General features: G+C 38.1%; 1 protein-coding gene and 1 pseudogene across 1 annotated transcript in view; one reads left to right on the forward strand and one right to left on the reverse strand.

Annotated features, from left to right (window-relative positions):
* MICU1 (mitochondrial calcium uptake 1) overlaps window positions 1–13,854 on the reverse strand; it is a 236,970-nt gene extending 223,116 nt beyond the window's left edge. The window contains exon 1 of the mRNA XM_037130527.2: window positions 13,720–13,854. The gene's annotated coding sequence lies outside the window, so the exon portion shown is untranslated. The remainder of the gene's footprint in view (window positions 1–13,719) is intronic.
* The window catches only part of LOC119038186 (nucleophosmin-like), a 34,724-nt pseudogene that overhangs the window by 9,473 nt on the left and 6,788 nt on the right, over window positions 1–18,463 (forward strand).

An 18,463-nucleotide genomic window follows, 5' to 3' on the forward strand; every position in this document is an offset into this window, starting at 1 on the left:
CCCTGTGTCCTTTATACTAGTTCCTTCAAACACTTCCCCCCTTCCCCTGAAATTCCCTCCCCTCTCCCCTCTGGTCACTGTTAGCCTATTCTCAATTTCAGTGTCTTTGACTATATTTTACTTGTTTGTTTTGTTGATTAAATTTCTGTTAAAGGTGAGATTATATGGAACTCGAAAGCAAAATAAGCCAGGCAGTGAAAGACAAAAGAGAAATTCAAATTAAAACTATGATGAGATATCATCTCACACCTGTCATAATGGCTATCGGCAACAAATCAACAAACAAGTGCTGGCAAGGATGTGGAGAAAGGGGAACCCTTTTGCACTGTTGGTGGGAATGCAGATTAGTGCAGCCATTGTGGAAAGCAGTATGGAAATACCTCAAAAATATTAAAAATGGATCTGCCTTTTGGCCCAACTATCCCACTCCTGGAAATATAGCCAAAGGAACCCAGACACTAATTCAAAAGAACATAAGCACCTACCCCTATGTTCAATGCAGCGTCATTTACAATCACCAAGATATGGAAGCAACCCAAGTGTCCATCAGTAAATGAATAGATAAAACAATTATGGGACATTTACACAATGGAATACTACTTAGCCATAAACAGGAAAAGATTTTTACCCTTTGCAACACTATGGATGGACATGGAGAAAATTATGCTAAGTGAAATAAGCCAGTCAGAGAAAGATAAATACTGTATAATTTCCTCATATGTGGAATCTAATGAACAAAGTGAACTAACAAGGAAAATGGGGACAGGATCATAGAAGGAGAACAGATGACAGCTAGAGGGGTGGGAAGTGAGGAGGCAGAGGGTGTCTGAGCATAAAAGAAATAGGACTCATGAACATGGACAACAGTGTGTTGATTTCTAAGGGGAGGATGGTATAGGGGGACTAAATGGTAATGGAAAAAATACAATAAAGATTAAATTTTAAAAATGAACAAAAGGTTTAAATAGCCATTTCTCCAAAGAAGATATACAAATAAGCACATGAAAAGATGTTCAACATTAAGGAAATGTAAATCAAAACCACAATGAGATACCACTTAACATCCATTAGAATGGCTATTACTTAAAAATAAAAAAAATAAAAAGAAAATAACAAGTGTTGGAGAAAATGTGGAGATAGTGGATCCTTGTGCACAGCTGGTGGGAATGTAAAATAGTGCAGCCATTACAGAAAACAGTTAAACACAGAATTACCATATGACCCAGCAATTCTACTCCTAGGTATATATTCAAAAGAATTAAAACAGCCTAAATGTCCATCAATAGAAAAGTTGATAAACAAAGTGTGTATACATACAATGAAATATTATTCAGCCTTAAAAAGAAAGTTCACTGCTGGTGGGAATGTAAACTGGCACAGCCACCCTGAAAAACAGTATGAAGATTCCGCAAAAAATTAAGAATAGAATTACCATGTGACCCAGCAACCCTTCTTCTGGGTATCCACCTGAAAAATTTGAAACCTTTATTTATAAAGCTATACACACCCCTATGTAAACAACCCAAATGTCCATTGACAGATGACTGGATAAATAAGATGTGGTACCTATACATAATGATATATGATTCAGCCATAAGAAAAGATGAAATACTGCCATTTGCAACAACGTGAATGGACCTTGGTAATATCATGCTAAGCGAAATAAGTCACAAAAAGTTAACAACTGTATGATTTCACTCATGTGGGGGATATAAAACTGAAAGTAACAAATGAACAAATAACAAAAAGAAATAAAAATTCATAGACACAGACAACAGTATGGTGGTTATCAGAAGGAAGGGGACCAAATATATGGTGACAGAAGGTTTGATTTTGGGTGATGGGCACATAAAATATGCAGGTCATGTATCACAGAAATGTATACTTGAAACCTACATAATCTTATTCACCAATATCACCTCAATAAATTTAATTAAAAATAAAATAAAAATAAAGTGCCCAGATTTTTAAAATAAAATTCTGATACCTCCTATAACACAGATGAAACTTAAAGACATTATGCTTAGTGAAATAAACCAGACACAAAAGAACAAAACTGTATGATTCTACCTATAGGAGGTATCTAAAATAGAGAAATTCTTTGAGATAGAAAATAGAACAGTGGTTACCAGGATACTAGGGGTTGGAGGGAGAGACTAAGAAGTTACAGGGTTTCTGTTTGGCATGATACAGAAGTTCTGGGAATGGTTAGTGGAAATGGTTGCACAACAATGTGACAGTATTTCGTGCCACTGAATGGTACACTTAAAAGTGATTAAAATGGCAAATATTACGTTATGTATATTTTACCACAATTAAAAAAAAAAACACCTGTCTAGTCCAAAAGCTTAACCGGCAAATAAGTTAAGAAAACACCCATGCTCAGCCCTGGCTCGGTGGCTCAAGTACTTGGAGTGTTGACCTGTGCACCAAAAGGCTGTGTGTGTGCTCCTCGGTCAGGGCACATGCTTAGGTTGAGGGTTTGATCCCTGATCAGGGCACATATGGGAGGCAAAAAATCAATGTTTCTCACACTGATGTCTCTGTTTCTCACTCCCGTCCTCTTTCTCTAAAAATAAACATATCCTTGAGTGAGGATTTTTTAAAAAATCTAAAAAATAAATATATAAACAACACACCCATGCTCACAGCAATGCTATTCACAGTAGCCAAAAGGTGGAAGCAACCCAAGTGTTCGTCAACAGATGAATGGATAAACAAAATGCAGTTTATCCATACAATAAAACATTCTTCAGCTATAAAAGGAGGAAATTTTGACACATGCTACACCATGGACTAATCTTGACATTATACCAAGTGATAAAAGTCAGTCAAAAAAGACAAACATTATATGATTCTACTTACACGAGGTACCTAGAGTTCCTCTAAAATCAGGGGTTCCCAACTGATACTGGTCAGTGACCTGTTAGGAGGTGAGCTTGCATGTAATGCGATTGAATTATCCCGAAACCATCCACCCAACCCTGTATGTGGAAAAATTGTCTTCCATAAAGGAAGTCCCTGGTGCTGAAAAGTTTGGGGAGCACTGCTCTAACTCCGAGACAGAAAGTAGAATTGCAGTTGCCAAGGCTAGGGCAAACGAGTAATGGAGAGTTACTTAATAGAGAATTTTACTTTTGTACAATAAAAATGGTTCTAGAGACAGATAATGTGATAACTTTACAAGAATCTGAAAGTACTTAATACTACTGAACTATACACTTTAAAATGCTTAAGATGGTAAATTTTATGTTATTTGTATTTTAGCACAATAAAAAAATTGCAAAAAAGAAATTCTGGTACATACTACAACACTGATGAACCTTAAAGGTATTATGTTAAGGAAAATAAGCCAGTTGCAAAGACAAATACTTTATGACTCAACTTACATGAGGTACTTATAGTAGTGAAATTCATAAAAATAGAAAGTAGAATGGTGATGCCACAGACTAGGGGTAAGAGTTATTGTTTAAAGGATATAGAATTTTCTGTTTGAAAAGGAAATACAAGTTCTGAAAATGAATGGTCGTAATGGTTGTGCAACAATGCAGATATACGTAATGCCTTCCAATTGTACACCTAAAAATGGTTAAAATAGGAATGTTTAAAATTGTGCTATAATATACATAAAATCTACCATTTTAACTACTTTTTAAGCATACAATTCCATTCCATTAAGCATACTCACCACATTGTACAATGACAGCACAATCCTAACTTTTGACAAGAACAGAGCAACTGTATTGCATTTTTCAAATTCTAAACTTAGCTAATTGCTTCCCTGTAGCAGGGTTTAAATTGATTCTCTAATCTCTTCATGTCCTGTAATCTGGAAATTATATCTAAAAGCTTGACTGGAGTCAAATGAAGTACTTTTAGCAAGAACTCTTCAGATTATTTTGTGTACTTCATGACCCTTGGTTTAAATTTTTTATTTATTTATTTATTTATTTATTTAAATTGATTATGCTGTTACAGTTGTTCTATTCCCCCCTTCATTCCCCTCCACCCTGCCCCTCATCCCCACCATTACCCCCCTTTAGTTTATGTCCATGTGTCTCAAGTCCTTTAGGTTCTATATTTCCCATGCTATTCTTGCCCCCCCCATCTATTTTCTATCTACTGTCTATGCTACTTATTTTCTGTACCTTCTCCCCTCATCTCCTCCTCCCACTCCCCTGTTGCTAACCCTCCTTGAGATCTTCATTTCTATATTTCCACTCCTGATCTAGCTGTTCTTTTAGTTTGCTTTCGTTTTAGGTGTGGTTGTTAATAACTGTGAGCTTGTTGTTCTTTCACTGTTCATGTTTCTTTAACTTCTTTTTTGTAGATAAGTCCCTTTAACATTTCATATAATAAGGGCTTGGTGATGATGAACTCCTTGAATTTGGTCTTATCTGAGAAGCACCTTATCTGTCCTTCCATTCTAAATGAAAGTTTTGCTGGATAGAGCAATCTTGGTTGTAGGTCTTTAGATTTCATGACTTGGAATATTTCTTTCCAGCTCCTTCTTGCCTGTAGGGTCTCTTTTGAGAAATCTGCTAACAGTCTGATGGGGACTCCTTTGTAGGTGATTGTCCCCTTAGCTCTTGCTGCTTCTAGGATTCTCTCCTTCATTTTAATTTTGGCTAATGTAATTATGATATGCCTTGGTGTGTTTCTTCTTGAGTCCAACTTTTTTGGTACTCTCTGGGCTTCTTGGATTTCTTGGAAGTCTATTTCCTTTGCCAGATTGGGGAAATTCTCCTTTATTATTTGTTCAAATAATTTTTCCACTGGTGGTTGTGTCTTTCCCCCTTCTGGTACCCCTATAATTCGGATATTGGAGCGTTTAAAGATGTCCTGGAGGTTCCTAAGTCTCTCCTCATTTCTTTGAATTCTTGCTCCTTGACTCTTTTCTGTTTGGCCATTATTTGCTTTCTTCTGGTCCACTCCATTGATTTGAGTCCCAGTTTCCTTTTCAACGCTATGGGTTTCCTGTGGAATTCCATTCATTTCCATTAGTTTAGCCTTCATATGTTTCTCTAATTTGTGGCTAAAATCAACCAGATCTGTGAGGATCCTGATGACCAGTGTTTTAAACTGTGCATCTGAGAGTTTTGCTATTTCTTCATCGCTTAGATTTATCTCTGGGGCTTTGAGGTCTTCCTGCGACATTTTTGGTCTGTTCTGGCCCTTTAAATGTGAGAAGCGGCGCCTTGGACTCCCAGGTCGCTGGGTTGTGACGCTGTATGTGGGGGCGTGATCAGGGCGGGGAAATGGCGGCGCCCTCTATCGCCTTGGCCGCCCTCTATCGCCGCCGCGGCCGGTCCAACCGCCCACTCCCTCGCTCGCGCGCAATTAGGCAACCGCAGTCAACACGCTGCACCGCCTCCCCACTGTCTCCTCTGCAGTCGCTCACCCGGTGGGTTGCTCGGTCGCTCACTAGGTCCAATCCTGCGTTTGGAACCCGTGCATCTGGATTCGCGCGTCTGGATTCCGCGCCCGGGTCCGACCGAGCCCTCCTTTGCAACTCCTCACCAGACGCCGGTTTCGCCCCTTACCGGTTGGGCTGAAGAATTTGTTGTTAGCAGACTTCTGAAAAGTTCAGTTTTCCGTGTTCTGGTTGTGTTTTCTGATGCTAATATTTAGTTGTCCCTAAACTTGGTTGTGTGAGAAGGCACGGCACATCCACCTATACCTCCATCTTGGCGGAAGTCCTCCCTTGGTTTAAATTTTATTCTCCAGTGTCAAATTTGCTATTTATCTCATCAATGTATTTTTTTTTTAATCTCAGACACTGTAGTTTCCATCTTTGCAGGTTTGTTTTGGGTCTTTTTAAAGTATCTTCCATGTTTCTATTTAACATATTCAATCTTCTAGTGTCCTGAGCATATGGAATACAATTATAAATTATAAACATTGTTTTAACATTCCTCTCTACTAATTCTATCACTGGTGTCACTTCTGTTTGTTTTGATTTTTTTCTCATCATTATGAGTCATATATTCCTGTACTTTTGTATGTCTAGTAATTTTTGATTGGATGCCAGGCACTGAATTTCACCTTGTTGGGTGCTAGATATTTTTGTATTCCTATAACTATTCTTGGGCTTTGTTTTAGGACACAATTCAATAACTTGGAAACAGTATGACCCCTTCAGTTCTTGCTTTTAGTCTCAGGTTGGCCAGAGCAGCATACAGTTTATGGCCAGTTATGTCACTACTGAGGAAAAACCTTTCTGAGTACTTTACATAATGACATGTTAAGACATTTTCCACTCTGGCTGATTGGAAAAAACACTATCCTGCCTCTCTTTACAAGATCTTTTCAACTGTTTTTTTTTCCCCTAGCCTTGGGTTTCCTCACATATATGCACTGATCAGTTCTTATAGGTGAATATTTGAGGGGAAGCATTTGGAAATCTTGGGAGTTCTTCCTCCTTTCAGTTCTCTAATCTTCAGGATTCTTCACTGAAAACTCCAGCAGCCTTGGCCTGCTCAGCCTCCAATTCTGGGAGACCACTGTGGTCAGCTTGTGCTCCCCTGTTCTGCTCTGCAGATGGGAAATTCTTTCTAAGCCGCAAGCCAGGCCAGTCACAAAGCTTACCTGATTTGTTACCCATCTTTCAGGAATCATTCTCCTTTGTTGCACAGTGTCCAAAATCAAGGAAACCAGTTTTTGTTTACTTTGTCTGACCTTTTTGCTGTTTCAGATAGGAAGGTAAATATGGCCCCTGTTATTCCCTTCTTCACCAGAAATTAAATTAAGACCAATTTTTATGTCCCTTTTATTCCTCTTTGTCTTTGTGAATTATTTTAAAGTAACCCTCCAACATCGTATCATTTCACTGCTATATATTTTAGTATTTAGTATGTCTCTCCAAAAAATCTGGACTTTCTTTGTACATGATCATGTCACTGTTATACTTAACAAATTTAACAATAATTTATTAGTAAAATCTAATACGCAGTCCACATTCCAATTTCCCAAGTTTCTCAAAAATGTTATTTTTTCCTTTTAAACAACTGGTTGTTCAACTTCTCTTTAATACTAGCATGTGAGGGGTACTATGCTAAGTGTCTGATACCCATTACCTTATTTAATTCCCAATAACCATTGAGGTAAGTATTATTATTAATCCTGTATAACTGAGAAGGACACCAAAGCTTAACATTTCTAAGAAATTTGCATAAGGTTATAGCCAGCAGATGACAGAGGAAAGTTTCTACAATCCCAAAGTCATTACTCTAACCATTATGCTTCATTACCATCTCAGGAATTATTAGGATAGAAAGTTAGATGGTATCAATGCTGAAGTGGAAAGTCAAATTCTAAAACTACTTCATTTAAATGCCATCACAGATCAAAGACTTGAGAAAATTAGCAATGCTGCTTTATTTGAAATATATTACCATAGAATCTACTTGACAATTAAAAAAAATAAAATTTCCAGCCCTGGCTGGTGTAGCTCAGCAGATTGAGCACAGGCCTGCTAACCAAAGAGTCACCGGTCCAATTCCCAGTCAGGGCACATGCCTGGGTTACAGGCCAGGTCCCCAGTAGTGCACAAGTGAGAGACAACCATACACTGATGTTTCTCTCCCTCTCTTTCTCTTTCCCTTCCCCTCTCTCTAAAAATAAATAAATAAAATCTTTTTAAAAATAGAATTTCCAAATACAAAAGCAAGTTTTATTTTAAAAAGGAATGTGGTTGAAATGAAAATTAACTACCATGTGAAACTAGAGAATACAGATTCAAGTTAATTCATAATGCTCTCCAACAGCCCTGTCAAACAGAATGTGCTGCAATGATAGAAAGTTTATATCTGCACTGTTCAATACAGTAACCACTAGCTACATGTGGCTATTGAGTAAGCACCTAGAATGTATCTAGTGAAACTGATAAACTAAATTTTAAATTTTAGTTAGCATAAATTTAATTGTAATTATCAATTCACCTGTCTCCACCACTAGACTCTGAGCTCGTTTGAGGGATGGAGTATGATTTTTCTCTCTCTCCAGGGTCTTGGTACCTGTTACACAGATAAAACATGCTTATTGATGTGTGGTAGAATGTGTAAATAGAATTTTCTAGATGTGTCCAAGTAAATTCTCTAAATGTATCAGACTGAGAAAGAGTACAATCTTAATCTATTAGATTACATCCTGTTTCTAGTCTGATTTTTAAAGCAGATGAAATATCTTATTTACTCATTTATTCACCAAACATGTTCTGAGCTTGTCTATATAATTGGTGCTCAGGATATGATGGTGAATAAGACTCTTCCTGGCATCAAGAATCACTCAGTCTCATAGAAAATACATATAATTGCTCCACAAAAAGAATATTTTTTAAAGGTAAAAATAATTGCTATAGGAACCACAAAGGAAAATAAGCACTTGATAGTGGAGGGAAGTTTTATGAACTAAAGAACTTAGTAACCTAGTTTAAAGATGAAAGGTAGTTCACCACCTGGAGGATGGCAGGATGGTAGAGAGGCGTTTGAAGTAAAACGAACAGCCTATGGGAAGGTATAAAGACACAAAAAGACATAGCTTGCGTGGGGAGCGGGGCAAAAAGGAGTTCACTATATTTAGAACATAGGGGATGGAATAGGAAGGCAAGGCAGAGACATAAGAGCTAAACCAAACAGATGTCTTAAAGATTATATCCTAATGCCATTTATGTGCCGTGGTATAGAGCGCTCGCTTAATCCTGTAGGAGAGTAAATAATCAAAGTACTGAAGTTTATTTTTTCAAGAAAAAAAATAGCATGTTGATTTAATTCCAATACTCAAGGAACAAACTTGAAAAAGCCGAACAAACTGTACTTTAGAACTTGGTACTTACAAATAGACATCAAGTAATTATCCAAGTCTGAACAAACAATGTTATTAGGAAGGAATTTTATGTTTTAAATAACCAACATTAAATCACTTTGAAGAAAAATGCAACTATTATTTATATAGCTGACATGAATAATGAGGATCTATTTCTCTAAGATTACATTAAAGTTTCAATTTTCTCATAGTCAGTAAAACTCACTTTGAACTTATTATTTGTTAGCCTAGGAAATGTCTACAATTTTTGGAAAAAAAAAACCCAAAAAACCTGATTACTCTTAGTTTGAAGGAAAAAAAGGTTAATTGATTTCTAGTCGTTTATTCTCTCAAAAACAGGGCTAAACCCCCGTCCTCCCACTGCAGCAGTATTCAACTTTCCAACGCCAGATCATTAATTACCGTTAATGTCAATCACTTCTCACAAGTTGGTCAATCATACAGTTGCCTTTGTTTTTCAAGTAACATTCTAAACTGTTACCTCTTCTTCCTGCAGGTATCTAGCATATCAGTCTTAAACCATTACTTCTCCTTCACAGGAATTTAACCCTGAACTTATCCTCAAAAATAAAAACAAACCCACTTTTATAATTTCTGTCTATTACCAAAAGTTACCATAAATTCTAATCTGAACTTCCAAGATGTGCAACACCTAGCTCCCCTTGTACAGTGTATCTTCCATTTAATATTAAACTTTACTTATCTCAGAGTTTGTGTAAAATTCTCTCAACACATTGCCCTAGCGTGACAGTTAGCATACTTAAATTAGGCAATTTTCAAATACCTGGGCAGTCCACTAATAATTATTTTGTTTAAGCAGAGTTTTCTAGCTGATTGCTTTATATGCTATCTGGAATTGAAAAATCTGCTAAAATCAAGACAAACTGAAAGAAGAACAATATAGTTAATTCCTCAGATATCTTTACATCTTAAACTTCCTACGGTTAAACATCCTGAAACTGGGAAAATAAAATCTTTTTAAATATTACTTTTTGTTATTGTTATTATTAACAATTACATTTAACGAGAGCCTACTATATCCAAGACACCTGGCATACATTAATTAAGTTAAACTTCACAAGACCCCTATGAGAAAGGTATTATCTTTTCCATGGGAATGGAATAAACTCAAGTTTGGAGAGATGAAGTAACTTGCTCAACATCCAGATGTGATGTTCCTGGGTTTTAGAATATAGATCTGTCTAAACTAAAGCATGTGCCACCAATGTTAGCAATTAAAGTTCCAATGTCCATTGAATTGAGCCAGTAACATTTTTTTTAATCCTCACCTGAGGACATACTTACTGATTTACAGAGAAGGGCAGTGAGGGAGACAGGGAGAGAAACATCAATGTGACAGAAACATCGATCTGCTGCCTCCTGCACATGCCTAGACTGTGGACTGATATCACAACCCAGGTATGTGCCCTGACTGGGGATCAAACCTGTGACCTTTGTGTTTATGGACAGACCAGGTTTCCAACCCCACTAGCCAGAGTCATTAGCATTTCTTTTAAATACAGACAAGAGAGTGGAGTAAACAATATTGCCTCAATTATATTTTTTCTAAAAATACAGTGAATCAATCTGAATAATACATAAAGATACAAACCCAGACATTAACATTAACTACAGTTTTAAAGATAACACCCAGGCACAGCTACTAGTGACAATTATAGTGACATTTTTCATATAATGCACAAAACAAAGTGGTTTCTATGCTAAGAGATTTTTGCACATGAAATAATTAAAAGAATCCAGCATTTAATTATATTAAGTACATATGCTTAAATATTTAGAACATTTTTATTTACTATTTATAAACTGTGGTTTGTTAATCATGTTTACCCACAGTAGTAAAAATGTTTATCAAATATCGATTTTAACAAACTGGACAAATATAATATTAAAGTTAGAAAATCTGAATATTCCAGAATAAGGTTACTGTATATGTAATAATAGTACAAATATATGCACTTGAAGCATTTAAATATAAGTGCTATAATAAAATAATAGACATTTAAAAAGGGAAAATAAACATACAAACTGTAGAATATAATTAATTTGTACTGGGAAAGGAAAGCAAGTTCCCCTAATTAAAAAACAAATATATATACACACATGCACACACGTTAAATTACTTTAGTTAACATCTGTTGTTTCTGCCTGTCCAGCAACCACTTCCCCTCTCTGGGAAATACCACATTTTTCCTTCAGGAATGACATGCCCCTAATTCATGTGATTTGAAACTGTATAGCCAACACACCCCACTCCAGGGTAGGAACAAGAGCCAATCCCAGCCACAGAAAGTATTCCATCACTCTGGCCACAGAGATCACCTCTAGGGAAGGCAAGGACAGAAGTCAGGCCAATGAGACTTACATACAGTAGTTTGCTGGAATCATAGAGAAATAAGTTCTCTCTCTTCTGGGGTTTTTAAGGTTGTAGGATGTAAGCCTAGTGCTATTAGTACCATCTTTCCCATGGAGTCTGACTTCAGACTATTTTTTCACACTACTCCCAAACAGGCAAGGAAACTAGTGGTCACCTGTGGTGGAGGAAAAAATTAGGATTTTGACTTTCAATGTTATATTTTCTATATTGTTAATATTAATATATTTCTACATTAATATATTTCTAAATATATTTTCTATATTTTCCAGTTTTCCAAAGTGAACACCTATTACTTTTATAATAAGAAATATAAAACATTTAAAATACTGCCCCTGTGTTTTCCTCTCATATATGCTCATTTATCACTATTTAATGTCTCAATTTTCTCATAATTTACCAAAGTGAGTAGAACATATATCTTAAAATAATTAACTTTTCCCCTAAGCACAAAAGTTATTTTTATTTTGAGTGGGGGGGAAGTTGTGAGTGAATTTTTAAAAAAAATTAGTTCTCTTTTAAAAAGGTATGTACTAAACAATTCTATATGGGGGGAAATGGTTAACATTCAGCAAGTGCTATAGACATTGTAAAAATTGCTCGAGGTAAAACTAAAGATTAAAAGTGGCCAAATGAGGTTTAATAACCACCAATTACATTAGTCCTATAATTAAATAATATGAGCTCTGAAAGGTCAGTTGAAATCTTTCAGTTATAATTATTTTACATAATATTGCATTATGGGAGAAATTACATACTATTGTTTTGCTCTTAAATATTATAAGCAAGGCAGTCTCAAGGTGTACCCCCTGGGAATGTAAAAAGTCTTAATGAATATAGTAAATGTTCTATAAACTATAAAGAAAGAGTTTCTTATCAACTTTTATTAGTTTCTATCACTCTTTCCCTTTCTCCCCAGACACAACCCACTCCCCCAAACTTTGCTTTTTGTCAATATTATTCTGTTTTGTAATCCTCAGTAATTGTGGACACAATCAAGTATCAATGACACTTTCTTGACATAATTATGTAGCCAGAGTGATGTTCTTAAGTGGAAAAGGTAATCAGGGACAATAAAGAGTAGCTAGAAGCCCTGGTTGCTGTAGCTTGGTGGATTGAGCAGGGGCCTGCGAACCAAAAGATCGCGGTTTGATTCCCTGTCAGGGTACATGCCTGGGTTGCAGGCCAGTTCCCAGCAGGGGATGCACCAGAAGCAACCATACATTGATATTTCTCTCCTTCCCCTCCCTTCTAAAGATAAATAAATTAAATTTAAAAAAAAGAGTAGCTAGAGGCCAGAGCCACCTTCTCACAAAGCAGCATTAGGTTCTAAAAAGTTTTTATTAAGAGGTGATACTCAACAAACTCATTACCTTGTCCAACACCAGAAAAACAGCAGGTTGATCACAGATGTTGAGACATCCAACATCTATCTCTCGAGATGCTGACACTTTACTAGTTTGTCATATGGTTCAATGAAACCTAAACTCTTCTACAGCTATCAACCCCAAACTATTTTACTTTATCTTCAAATGCCTTTCTTCTACTGCAGGATCACTTGCACATATGACCCAAAGAGGTGCTTTAATATAAACAACGGTATACCCCAAAACCCATCCTCCCCCCAAAACCCATCCTTCCCCCGAAAACTGTGGAAGACACATACATTTATAAAATCATAGAAAGAAAATGGGTCTCTCCAGGTACCACAGAGAAAATAAAACATTTTACTGTTGTCGCTTACCTATAAAATGGTTATTCTACTTATATTTCAAATGCTTACAATATATTTTAGGCATCTGAAAGAGAAGGTAAAGAATCCCTAACTATGAAGATTAGAGAGACAGCAACTTAAAGAAGAGTCCGTTTCAAACTCTTCTCCCAACACTCACAGAGCCGATAACACCTGACTCATTCTCTGAAACATTGGTGGGCCAGGATGGGATGAGAGAATGAGAACAGGAAGACTCTGTAAAAGGTAAAAACTGAATAGTCCAAGAAGCCTGCACTTTGTTTTGCTCCTTGGGGTCTGCACTAACTTTCCATTCTTGTTTCGTTTCCATGATTAATAATTCTTCCCATCATTGGTCTAACTAAACCCCCCTACTCATTTCCAACTACATCCATAGATCCCAGCGGAACCAATCAAGTCTACCTGTGTCGCCTGGCTGCCCGTGCGGAGACGGACGTCGGCGCCCGAGTGAATCCGTCCGCTAGGAACTCGGCACTGGGAGAAGTTCTCCCGGGACAGAGGGAAGGGACGGGGTTAGGAGAAGAAAAGCGGAGACAGGGGGCAGAAAGGACTAAGGACTCCTCTCAAGCCCCTAAACGGAGCCCATCGGGGAGAGGTAGCTACCGCCGCCCGACCTGAGAAGTGTGCAGATCCCAGCCGACGAACGTCCGGCCCCAGAGATCAAGTACTTTAAACTGTTTTGCACCCCCTCCCATTTTGTCTTCCCTAAATAACGGCTATCTCCGGACACCCTTCAGAGTTCAGCACTCACCCGTCCACGCTGAAGCGCCAGCTGCTTCTGCGTCAAATCCTCCCACCTAAGACACCCATAGAGACGAAGAAACAGCAGAGACAAGCCTCCACCGCCGCCCACCTTCTTGTGACTCTCCGAGCCGCTGGGCCTGTCGGGAACGTGGCGAAATGCTTGTGGGAGGGGCACGGAGGAGTGACTGGGGGAGGGAAACAACTCGCCCCGCCCTGGCTTCGGGCCCCGCCCCGGCCCCAGCCCCGCCCCCTCAGTGTTTAGGCGGGAAAACTCTCGAATCTTCCGGTGTTTTCCGTGCCACACACGCAAAGGTTAGTAAGAGCCGAAGACAAGTTCAGTGCCTTCTGTCACCTCGTGGGTACCAGTTTACGTATTGGCTAAGTAAAAAGGAGTCAGTGAAAAGAGAACAGGACCACAGTGAGTTGAGAGTTGTTCCTTTTGAACTACATTAGGTTTAAGCTTCTGGTAAAATTGCCCTATTTCCTGACCTTGAGTTTTTTAAATTTAGAAACCTCACCATTTCCTCTACTGTATGGGTTTTTCAAGTTTCCTCTTTGCAAACTAATAATATACTGGGGGGTTTAGTCTTAAACTACTCGTATGTTTTTCTCCAATATTGCAGTGAGAAGTGAGGATGGAGAAGGATCCTCTTGCCGTGGAAAGAGAATGAAAATATTTTTATAATAATATGAGAGAACTTTCAAATTTAAAAATCTTGAATTTTCTTAGCACAGCTGTAGAAAATTCTACAACTATGGAAACAAAAGAAGGAAGTCAGAACTATAATCAGTTAAACTGTGAAGTAAGCAAAACTACTATTTCATTTTTTCTCAATTGTTCCTCCCCCCCAACCTAAGAAAACAAATTATTGTGTTCACTGTGTTAGCACTTTACATCCAATCCAATGTTTGCTTACAAGCAGGCTATGTGGGTAGACACCGTTTATTTAATTGCAGGTGGGGATGCAGGCTAAGACCCCAAGTAATGCAGTAGATGCTGTATTTAGCTGGGACACACGCCTTACCTGAAGGGCACTAAGGTCCTTGTCCTTAGGCAGTATTCTTCAATCTGTTGTCCTCTGGATCTACCTGTCTCAGGAGTTGGAAATCTCTGATGATTGGCTTCTCAGCTACCAAAATGTATCTTTTCTGTCTTTCCATTTGGAGCCTGTTCTCTGTTAAATGAGAAATCTGCTAAAGAAATCTTTCCCCATTTATTCGTAGGCACTTAGCATGTTATCCTTCCCAGGCAGCATGTTCATTAGCTCTGATGATGGAAACTTTGAACGGTGTCATAGATCAGTGTGGAACACTTTGGAGACTCATGGAACCTTAAGTAGTAGCTGGGTCAACTGTTTCTCAGAACAAGGGAAAAAGAAAGTAAAATTTTCAATATATATGTTTTGAAAAAACTCTATTTTTAAGAACAGAATTGGTGAAATTCAATCCTGATTTTAGTCAATGTTTGTCTATCTAAAATTAAATAACCATTTGAGCTAATTTTTAAATAACATGTAAAAACATAAGTCACTGGTTCTCAAACTTTTTGGTCTCAGGAACCCTTTACATTCTTTTTTTTTTATTATTGATTATGCTGTTACAGTTGTTCTATTCCCCCCCATTCATTCCCCTCCCCCCTACCCCCCGTCCCCACCATTACCCCCCTTTAGTTTATGTCCATGTGTCTCAGGTTCTTTAGATTCTATATTTCCCATGCTCTTCTTGCCCCCCATCTATTTTCTATCTACTGTCTATGCTACTTATTTTCTGTACCTTCTCCCCCCTTCTCCTCCTCCCACTCCCCTTTTGCTAACCCTCCTTGAGATCTTCATTTCTATGTTTCCACTCCTGATCTAGCTGTCCTTTTAGTTTGCTTTTGTTTTAGGTGTGGTCGTTAATAACTGTGAGTTTGCTGTCCTTTCACTGTTCATGTTTTTTTAACTTCTTTTTCTTCGGTAAGTCCCTTTAACATTTCATATCATAAGGGCTTGGTGATGATGAACTCCTTGAACTTGATCTTATCTGAGAAGGACTTTATCTGTCCTTCCATTCTAAATGAAAGTTTTGCTGGATAGAGTAATCTTGGTTGTAGGTCTTTGGATTTCATGACTTGGAATACCTCTTTCCAGCCCCTTCTTGCCTGTAAGGTCTCTTTTGAGAAATCCGCTGACAGTCTGATGGGGACTCCTTTGTAGGTGACTGTCCCCTTAGCTCTTGCTGCTTCTAGGATTGTCTCCTTCATTTTAATTTTGGCTAATGTAATTATGATGTGCCTTGGTGTGTTCCTTCTTGGGTCCAACTTCTTTGGTACTCTCTGAGCTTCCTGGATTTCCTGGAAGTCTATTTCCTTTGCCAGATTGGGGAAGTTCTCCTTTATTATTTGTTCAAATAAGTTTTTCACTCATGGGTGTTCCTCTTCCCCTTCTGGTACCCCTATAATTTGGATGTTGGAGCGTTTAAAGATGTCCTGGAGGTTCCTAAGACTATCCTCATTTCTTTGAATTCTTGCTCCTTGACTCTTTTCTGTTTGGCCATTATTTGCTTTCTTCTGGTCCACTCCATTGATTTGAGTCCCAGTTTCCTTTTCATCTCTATTGGTTTCCTGTGCAATTCCATTCATTTCAATTAGTTTCACCTTCATATATTTGTCTAATTTGTGGCTATAATCAACCAGTTCTGTGAGGATCCTGATGACCAGTGTTTTAAACTGTGCATCTGAGAGTTTTGCTATTTTTTCATCGCTTAGATTTATATCTGGGGCTTTGAGATCTTCTTGCACCGTTTTTGGTCTGTTCGCGTCCTTTAAGTGTGAGGAGCGGAGTCTTGGACTCCCAGGTCGCTGGGTTGTGATGCTGTATGTGGGGGCGTGGTCAGAGCGGGGGAAATGGCGGCCCCCTCTGCTGTTTCTCGCAGCTGGGTGAGGAGCAGAGGCTTAGGTGGTTCACCTGGGCTGGGCCACTCAGAGTCGCTGGGTTATGACGCTGTATGTGGAGGTGGGGTCAGAGCAGGGAAATGGCGGCGCCCTCCCTGCTGCTTGCCACGGGGACCAGCTGGGTCCCGGTCCAATCGCCCACTCCCTCTCGCTTGTCTATCCGAGCACGAATGCGTGACCACAGTCAACCCGCAGCCCTGCGTCCTCATTGCCTCCCCTCGCTCATTAGGTCCAACCCTGAGCCTGGATTGTGCGCGCCTGAGTCTGTCTGACCGAGTTTTCCTGTGCAACCCCGCTCCACCAGCTGCTGGTTTCGCCCCTTACTGGTCAGGCTGAAGAATTTGTTGTTAACAAACTTCCGAAAAGTTCAGTTTTCCGTGTTCTGGCTGTGTTTTCTGTTGGTAATATTTAGTTGTCTCTAAACTTGGTTGTGTGAGAAGGCACGGCTCATCCACCTATGCCTCCATCTTGGCAGAAATCCCTTTACATTCTTAAAAATTATTTGAGGACTCCAAACAATTTGTGTTTATGTATGTTATATCTATAAATAGTTATAAATTAAAAGTGGAATGTTTTAACTTAATAAAAATTTTACTTTAGTCATTTAAAAATGACATTTTATGACTAATAACTACATTTTCCAAAAATAGAACAGCATGGTTTTACATGCTTATAAATTTCACTAATGTCTACTTATAGAAGACAGCTGAACCCCCTCTCTTATCTTCATTAGTTTGTTTCAATATTGCACATCAGGTACCCTTGGAAAACTCCACTGTACACTCAGAGAATGAGAGTGAGAAAGGTAAATAACAGCTTATTCTGATTAGGAAAAGGTCTTGACCTTATGAATCACTGGAAAGGACTTCTGGGTAACCCTAGGAGTCGTTGGACCACATTAAGAACCAGTGTCTTAAACCATACACATGTTGGCTATTATGGGATTTTTTTGTCTAATCAAGAAGAACATTTACTAGAAACTGAAAGAAAACAGTTTATAAGTGTGAGTATTCTTCATTTTTCAGGAGCATAGAAAGAGTCTGCAGAATTCAGAATCATAACTGAACACGACAATGGATTCTGCATTATAAATCAGTCCACTGATTCAATTATTTTTGTCTTTCAGCCTGCTGTGCAAGGTGGTTCCTGTCACATGAATATATAATAACACTAAGGTGGCTTTATATCCCCTGTACAAACTAACACTAAGACTCCCATAAATTTGAAGTAAAAAATCTTTTCATAAACATGTGTAGTCAATGCCTACTATATCCAAGACTCAGAAGAGGTGCTGGGCTTATAAAAATTTATAAGCACTGATCCTGTCCTTGAGCAACTTATAAAGAGACTTATGCCCTGGTATAAATGTATTTTTGTCATGTTCAGTAGTTCCCAAATTAGTTTGATGATCAAATGTCTCAGAATTATCCAGGGAGATTTAAAAAACACAGATCCCTGGACTTTGAGATATGCTATTTAAGTGTCCCAGAATGGTACTGACATATTTGGATTTTACAAAGTGGCCCAGGTGATTCCCATGTAATGATGGGTTTGGGAATGAATACTAACCACATGGAACAAGGAAATGGATTTGGTTCTTGCCCCTAGCACTATCAAACAAAAAATATGATTTCTATACTTCATCTTCATTATTTCAAAAGTATATCATATTGAAAAATCTGTGTTATCAGAAGAAGTACATATTCAGTTTCACTCAGTTAAAATAGAAATTTATGTACTCATTTAAAACATTTTAAGGGGGCAGCAACATAAAATGGAATAAAAATAGCCTCTTCAACAAATGGTGTTGGGAGAACTG

This window comes from Artibeus jamaicensis, unplaced genomic scaffold (genome assembly GCF_021234435.1).
Source record: "Artibeus jamaicensis isolate MK-2021 breed Jamaican fruit bat unplaced genomic scaffold, CSHL_Jam_final contig_332, whole genome shotgun sequence".
Classification (NCBI taxonomy): Eukaryota; Metazoa; Chordata; class Mammalia; order Chiroptera; family Phyllostomidae; genus Artibeus; species Artibeus jamaicensis.